This window comes from Telmatherina bonti (assembly GCF_933228915.1).
Source record: "Telmatherina bonti genome assembly, chromosome: 17".
In the NCBI taxonomy this organism is placed as follows: Eukaryota; Metazoa; Chordata; class Actinopteri; order Atheriniformes; family Telmatherinidae; genus Telmatherina; species Telmatherina bonti.
The window spans coordinates 21,742,763-21,751,074 of NC_136615.1; the positions used below are offsets into that span (position 1 = coordinate 21,742,763).

An 8,312-nucleotide genomic window follows, 5' to 3' on the forward strand; every position below is an offset into this window, starting at 1 on the left:
ACACACACACACACACACACACACACACAAACTCGCATCCATAGACACACCACCGTTTCACTCCCTGTAATGGTTTTCTCATCAAAGTGCTGATAGATGCTGTTGAGCAGGTTGATTAGAGATTTAGAGATGGGGAGAGAGAGGAATGGAAAGAGGTAATGCATTATAGTGGGCTTTAAAGCCAGAAACTAAAGCAGGAACAGAAATGAATCACACAAGAAGATGCATTAAAATATGAATGACAGGCTTGGATAGAGATGCTGAGAAAAGACTGACTTGATCCGCTACATTAAGACAAAACAACCTTGTTCTACAACATGCTTTTTTCCCTGGAGCTTTGTTATTCATTTGTGTTAGTTTTGGGAGGATCAAGTACCATAGATAAACACACACGTTATCAGGCCCTCAGTTCAATGATGTTACTTTTAAAAAATTCTCAGTGAAATCAAATTTGTTTTTATATAATAACTAATTTGTCATCTGTATGACGGTATCTCATTGCAGCAGCAACAGAGGTAGTTGCCTCATATTCATTCCATTTTTAGAGAATATGAATGACCTATTAAATTATTAAATAAAACACTGACTCGTGCTGCTGTGAAAGGTACATAATAGATGCTACGAGAATGTTTGATATGACTCAAAATTAAATAAATACCTGAGGAGTCTGTCTCTTCTGGTGTGAGGTAGGTTTGCGTCTGGTTAACTCGCCGGAGTGCTTTCGAAAAAGACTTAAATTGTGTGTTACATTGTGTGTTACAGCAGACACAGCTAACCATACCCCTGATCTTTCATAGGGAACCCTGTGTTAGCTGTGGTATGAAAAACCACAAGGATATATATATATTTCGCAGTTAAATGCCTCAGTCTGTGGAGAAAATCGAGGTGGGGCAGCTATTCCAGCAATGGAAGTTATTGAAAGGATCCAGTGTGGATGGTAAATCAAGCTTCTAGTCTGTGTAATGTACTCGGATACTATTAAATGACGTTACCATCAGCCAATCAGGATTGGTGTAGTGAGACAAATGCTTCTGAATGTTCATGTGCAGGGGTGTATCCCAATGTTGCTGTATGAATAATAATTTTAGGGTTATGACTCCTCCAATTCAACTTAATTGGAGGTTCTTGAAATGTTAAAACAGCCTGCAGCTCACACAGTTCTGAATTCTGATTTTAAGAGACACTTTTTTATGTAGAAAGGGACATGAAGTCCTCTAAATTGGACTTAAACTCCTAAAGCCAGTTTTCACCATCAGATGCAGAAGATTAGATAATAAAAATATGTATATGTCAATTGCAATTGCCTTGGCAATTAAGCTTTGTGAGCAGAGGAAGGTTGAATGGGGGTCTTTCTCTACCCCAGGGTTATTTATCTCACACAGAAGCTAATGCCCTTTCTTCTGATTGGTGCATTTATTGTAAATGTACTACACATATTTTCTGCTTTTTTTTTTTTTTTTTTTTTTTTTTTTTAAACTTATTTGCTACATGTTTGTGTGATGCCTATAAATAGTGTTTATTAAGTAAAATTAGACAAATGGGCTGATAGAGAATAAAGAGAGAACCTGAGAATAATAATAAGAGTGCAGTATTGAGAGAAACCTTGTCGTGTCCCTGTGCTTCCTGTAGCCTCAGTGGGACTGCGGGTGTATGTCATATCCTGTCCACCAGCTGTCACTCAATAAAGCAGTGACACTATAATGACTGACAGCTCACAGCAGCTCTCTGTACATATATGTATGTGTTTATACACTCTGTTGGAATATACCGTGTATCAGTATCCAACTGGCTCAAGAGGTGAATGCTCTGTGTGTTCAAGTGTGTACTACACTCAATCCTAATGACAGCAGAAGGTCAATGTTATCACTTCATGCCTTCACTTTGTGTGCATGTATCTATTCTCACTCTGTCTGAAGAGACTTGTTGGCTTCCTGACACTGATCATGCTACACATCACCACTGTTATTTTTGTCTGCGCTTGGTCATGTTTTATCCTTTTTTTTTTCTTTTGTTTTGTTTGAAGGCTTGGAATATCCCATTTATGATGAGTGTTTACACACACTGCCAGACAGGACAAAAGGGAGTTTTTGCTCCAGGTTCTCTGTCAGCTTTAGTGATTATAATGTCCATGCTGTCCAATTTAGAAAAAGACTGGTTTGGTTCCAGCAGCTTTTGGACAGTTTTTATTTTAATATTTCTCCATTATTTCCCTTTTGGGTTATACTTTATTTCCTGAGTGGCTTTCACATGACATCATGTGAAACAATGGATTTTGTTTCAGTCTACATCTGTTCTGCATGAAGACCCAGTCAGAGCACATGCATAGGTATTAACAATATTTTTCATTTCAGAGATAAAACATCACTTTATTAGAAAGTTTAGTTTCAAATGATGGATTATTTGTAGCAAAACTTATTCCAATTTCAAGAAATCAATAAAGTTCCATTTAAAATCTACTAATATGCTTAATTTAACCAACACAGCGTCTAACCATGATTCAGCACCACCGTCTGCTCAGCTGCAATGTTTACTCAGCTACTTGTCTTGCTGACATTGCTGGCAGAGTATTATGAACAATTAAGTTGGAGTCTATCTGCTGGACAATTTTAGTAATGACACCCCAGTATCTTTTCCTGCCACTCACTGAACTTCCTGGTTCAGATCTTGGCTGTTTGTGTGAAACCCCAACTTCAATGAAGCTAAGACGTTGTGTCAAACATAAATAAAAACAAACTACAATCTGTTGTAAATCCTTTTCAAATCTTTTAGTTGAATACACTACAAAAATGTTATTGTGTTTTTGCAAATTGTCACTCATTTTGAACTTGATGCCTCCAACTCTTACTGGTTACTCTGGGATTCCTTCCACTGTCCTAAAACACGCTTGTAGGGTCATCTGCTGATTCCAAACTGATTTTAAGGATTAGTGTGAGTGTGTCTGGTGGTTTGTCCTGTTTGTTTCTTTGCTGCTCCTGTGATGAACAGTGTGTACGCTGCCTTTCACTTCATAGCAACTGAGACCCTGAATAGAATTAAGTGGGTATAGCGACTGGATCGATGGATATTTTCCTTTACTTCTGGGCTCATCTGGCCATCAATATAGCTGCCATTGCTGATAAAAAAGTATAGGCCATCATATAATCATATGAATCCTCTAAAGCAGGTGGAGGTGTAGACTACACATCAGCAAACATCAGTCTTATCAGTGAAGCTGGTGTGATTGGTAATGAAACACTACATCATAAAACTTTGTCATCTTAAATATTTATTTTTACCTAGCAAGACATTCTGCGTAATCAGTGGAGCTGAATAAGTACTCTGAGTAGCAGTTTTATGAAATATTGCCTGTTATTATTATTACCATGTCAAGTAGACAGCTCTTTTAAAGCACTTTCAGGCCATTGTTGAATGATTGTCTATATATGCGAGCAACAGAAGCATCTTTAACCAGTAGAACATTACATTTTAGTCTTTTTTTTTTGTTTGTTTTTGTGTGGAAATAATAGTACATACAATTTGTTAAACTACAAAGCTAGGTAGCATTATTTAAATGGATTGTTTTTGTTCTACATTTTCTAACTGGATAATATGGATCAAAACTGTTTCCCACTGAAAAAGCAGTTGAATTAAGTTAGATGTAAACGCATTCTCACCTTAAGAAAAAATGGCATCGTTAAAGCACTTCTCTAATGCTTATATCATTTTACGTGTGACTTAAAGAGTACTACACCCTTGAGAGCTGGGGTAAAACTGGGCTAGAGGGCACAGTAAAGGGATTACAGCAGTCTGGAAAGGGGTGATATTGGCCATGTACGTACACATAAACCCCCTTTAACATGTATGTGCCAGTGTAAGTGTGTGTGTGGCTGTAATAAGAGATAGGAGGATTCAAGGGTCCTCTGCAATAATCCAGGTCTCTTTTGCCACAAAAGAGGGGCGACATGGGGATGAAAGGGCTAAAGAGAAGAAGAGAAAAAGAAAGCAGATAACAGTAAAGCAAGGTTTTTCCAGAATTGGACCTCTGACCTCAAGGCCTCGATGTGTGCCTGTGTGCGCAGGAGGTGGGATCCAACCCCCATCCCAACCCCCACCATAACTTGGGGTGTTACCGTGACAACAGGGTTAGCGGCTCGCCCACTTGCTGAAAAAGAAAGAAGGTCCATTCTAATATGAGCTTAGATCCAAGTGCAGCAGTCTGTTCAGAGTGCATTCATCCCTTTTGTTGGTGCTTTTTTTTCCATTGGAATGTGTGTGTCCCCCCCTCGTGTTTTGTACTTTGCATTCTTGCTGGTAAAAGCTGGGACCTGTTCCTTTTCCCTACAGGTTTTCATACTCGTCAGCAATAATTGTAAAATTAATTTCTCACTGATGTAGAGTTGCATCTGGGTTTTCTTGTCCTGACATTGCACTCCTTCAGCAGGAATGAGGAAAGAAGCTTTTTCATCCACAAATAGCGACATGCTGCTTTTTACCCTTCTTGTGTTTGCATTGTAAATACTTGCTGCTTTATATTTCTGACTATTATTCAGCCAAACACAGAATCATTTATCCATAAGAGGATGAGGTTGCTTCAGCAAAAAGTAGTCTTGCATGTTTCGTCCAGTCAAAATACATTTTATGACTGCCAGCACTGAGCACTTGCACGCGAACTGAACACATAGAGATAACCAATTCAGTGTGAAACAAGCAGAACATAATCAAAGAACCACAGCAACACACACTCACACACACAGACACACACAACTTGACAAAAAGGGTCTGAATGCATAATATATGTATAAATATGTGCATATATCTAAAATGCCTCCCCATTATCATCTCTTTCATTTATTTTCCTTTTAGGTGGTTCATTTTTTTTTCTTTTCGTGATGCAGAATGATAGAGGTGTCAGTTTTCTCCTGGGAAGGGTGTGTTGATGTCATGACATGACAACTAATTGGCCTGCTGTGAGAACAGTAGGCTCATGTGCATGTTGGTGTAAATTAGGTGATGGATCACACTGCATTGTTATCTATAGCTCACTTTCACACGTGTCTCTGTACCTGATAAAGCCTTAAAGCCTTTTTTTTCACTCTATGCTCTCATCTGTTGTCACCTTGTGCTACTTCTCTTAAACTCAGCCCTCACCAAAAATAGAGCGCAACCCCTCCCATGTAGAACTCACACATATGCACACGTGCCTACAGACACATGGTTGAATGCACAACCACACATATTGTCTGTGTGCGCGCACACACACACCGGTCGCTCTTCTTCTCTTTAACTCCCTGGGGAAGCAAAGTCCTGCATCAGCTCTTAAATTGCCTAAACTCTCATCTGCTAATGGGCTACCTGTCTTTCAGCATGTCTGAATATGCCTCCTGAATGTCTGATGTCTTGTGTGTGTTGGCTTGTTATTTTCTCTTTCCATCAGGAAGTCCTTGCTGCATGTTGGCTTACCTGTCTACATGTCCGCTCCTAATTCAACTAGCCTCTGAGGTTTGCTCTGACATATTGTCGACCTCTGTGACCACTAGGTGAAGGCTTGCTCTATACATGCATATCCTTCCATCTGTCCATGGGCCTTTATGTAATTGTTGCCATAAATTATAACGTATTTGTTGCTGTTTAAATCTTTAAGCATTGTATCAAAGCCAGCAAATGATAAAGATGATCTAATAACCAGTGTCTTCTTAGAATTTATGAATCTCAGATAATTCTTAAAGAAACGCTCTCTCCAAAATTGATAATGATATAAATACCAGTTTAATAACAAACTGTCACATATAGGTAAAAAAGATTGTGCACTAAGTGCTCTGATCTGAAGTTACAGTACATTGGTGTGCTAGACGTGTGCTGTGCTAGTTTTACGTAGCAGTTTATACTCATAAATATGGATTTCTTCACAGAGCGTTTTGGTAGATGTGGTTCTTGACTTTGCATGTTCTTGTTGTTATACGATTAGCTAACAGCAACACACATGTACCAGAGCCACTTAGAAGGAAAAAAGTTTTGTATAAGGATGGTGCCGAAATTTCCAGGCTATAGAACACACCTGTACATGAAGCACAATATGACTCAAGCCAGTAAAAATCTGCACATTAGCTGAATCATTGTTAAAGCTGCAGATTTAAATCATGTTGAAAAAAAGTAGTGGCTTATAGCCCAGAAATGACGGTAGTTACGTAAACTTGTCTTCGAGTCTGTGTTTACATTCCATAATTTTATGTACATGCTCCGTGTCTCATTCTGTCTTTAGTGTATGTTTGTAGAAATGTTACAATGCCACTTACATACCTGGCATGTATGCATATTTCTTGAATCCCTTCTGTCTTTGTGAAAAACATTTTTTCATTAAATCTGTTCCATATCTTTGTGGATGGAGCCTTTATCACTTCCCATCAAAAACACCTGTTCTTTACAGTGAAGTCTGTAGCAATCTGTGTAAATATGAACCAATGGGATGCTGCATTGCTGTCAGAAGTTGAGTGCAACGACAGATGTCAAATGTAAGTTGATTTTACAATAGCATGGCTCAGTAATGGAAAATGCCTACCAGTTCTATCATTAACACTTGTCTCACTCTGCCCCATTTGTACTTACTCGTATAATTTTTTTGCCATCATTTCCTGATAGTTTTATTCTTTTCAAGAGTTCTAACTTCTCTTCTCCCTCCAAGGGAGTGAGGAGAGGTGTGTGTCCCCCACTACAGCCCACCCACATTTTCACTAGTTATTGCTTACTCAATCCACATGCAGAAAACGCTGTATTCCATTGTAACACAATAATTCCAATAGATACCACTGAAGTATTTGTACATGAAATATTTTATTCTTCCCACTTATTAAAAAGCAGCCAAGTAGATGTATTCTGTCTTCTGACCTTGTCAGATCACTTTTTTTGTTGTCTATTTGTTGGCGTCTGTCAGTGTTTCCCCTTTAATGTCATCCTATTCCATGAACCGTATCATAAATAGAGCCCTGTTGACATTTCAATTTGCCTCATAACCCTTCATATATATACACACACACACACACACACACACACACACACACACACACACACACACACACACACACACACACACACACACACACACACACACACATGCACCCAGAAGCACCAAGTTCATTGCTGTGCATCAGTTCAGTGGCAGGCCTCTCTTGGGTTTCCACGGAGACCAGAAAAAGCAATAACTGCACACTTGACCCTTCTACTCTTTTATTGGCCTGTTCACACCTTCTCTCTCTCTCTCTCTCTCTCTCTCACTCACTCACTCACTCACTCACTCACTCACTCACACAGACATGCACACATGCTTAAAATCTAATCTGGGAGAGTGTGCCTCCATGGTGATATTCCTCCATCCTCCCCAGAGGATTGGAGGAAAGAAAAAGGGAGAGTAGTGAGGAAGTTAATAATTTTATCTTGCAGTGACCTGGAGACGATAAGATCGAATGTTTGGCTCTTACATCTCACACACACCCACACAAACACATACACACACACACACCCTTGGTGGAAGGCAGAAATCATCCTACATGCGTAGGTCATCGCAGTTTCCCAGTTTCTACATTCACTATATCTTGTTGTTTTTTGCTGGAAAGTCTGTCAACAATCTTACAGCAACTTTAGGGAATGGAAGATGAGAGAAAGTTGAAAACATCAGGGAAAAAAAAGAGAGCGACACACTGAATAAAGGAAAATATTAGAAGAAATGAGAGGCTGGACTTGGTGACAAGGCTGTTTACTGTTTATTCTGGTCTCCAGTCTCATTTCTCTTCATATTGGCAGAGTTGAGAAGATTTCAGTGAACTGTTTATTCCTGGGTGGATTTCTCTTGCTGCATATTTGTGTGAAAAGTCTGTTTGTTGTGCTTGCTGTGTTTTAATCATGCAAGTTTTTTTTCTTATTTTCTAAACTTCATATTTCTATAGTCATCAGTTGTAATAAGTTTTCTTAACATAACACCATGGACCCCATCTGAGATTTCCTTAGTTTCATTAGCCATTCAAAAGCACCACTAGAACCCACATTGCTTTCATGAATTAATGAAAAATATGAAAGGTCTAATGAATGAATTGTGAATTGTGAGAAGATAAATACAAATAGGTCAAACATTTCCATTTATAATACAGTTTCTTCTACCCTCTCATCTTATCTGATGCAGCTCATATTTTATTGAGCGCTGAAGCTTTAACATCCTCACACTTTCTTTGCTTTATTACTACAGAATCTTTTCTATCCGATTCACACCGTAGATACATACAAGCTTGGTATAATTGAGGCTCAACCCATGTACACTTTGACATGCGGGTTACAGATCGAACCGC

The 8,312-nt window shown here is 38.8% G+C and overlaps 1 protein-coding gene across 1 annotated transcript in view; it reads left to right on the forward strand.

Moving 5' to 3' along the window:
• Positions 1-8,312, forward strand: part of sh2d3ca (SH2 domain containing 3Ca) — a 51,051-nt gene that overhangs the window by 20,315 nt on the left and 22,424 nt on the right. The window lies entirely within an intron of this gene.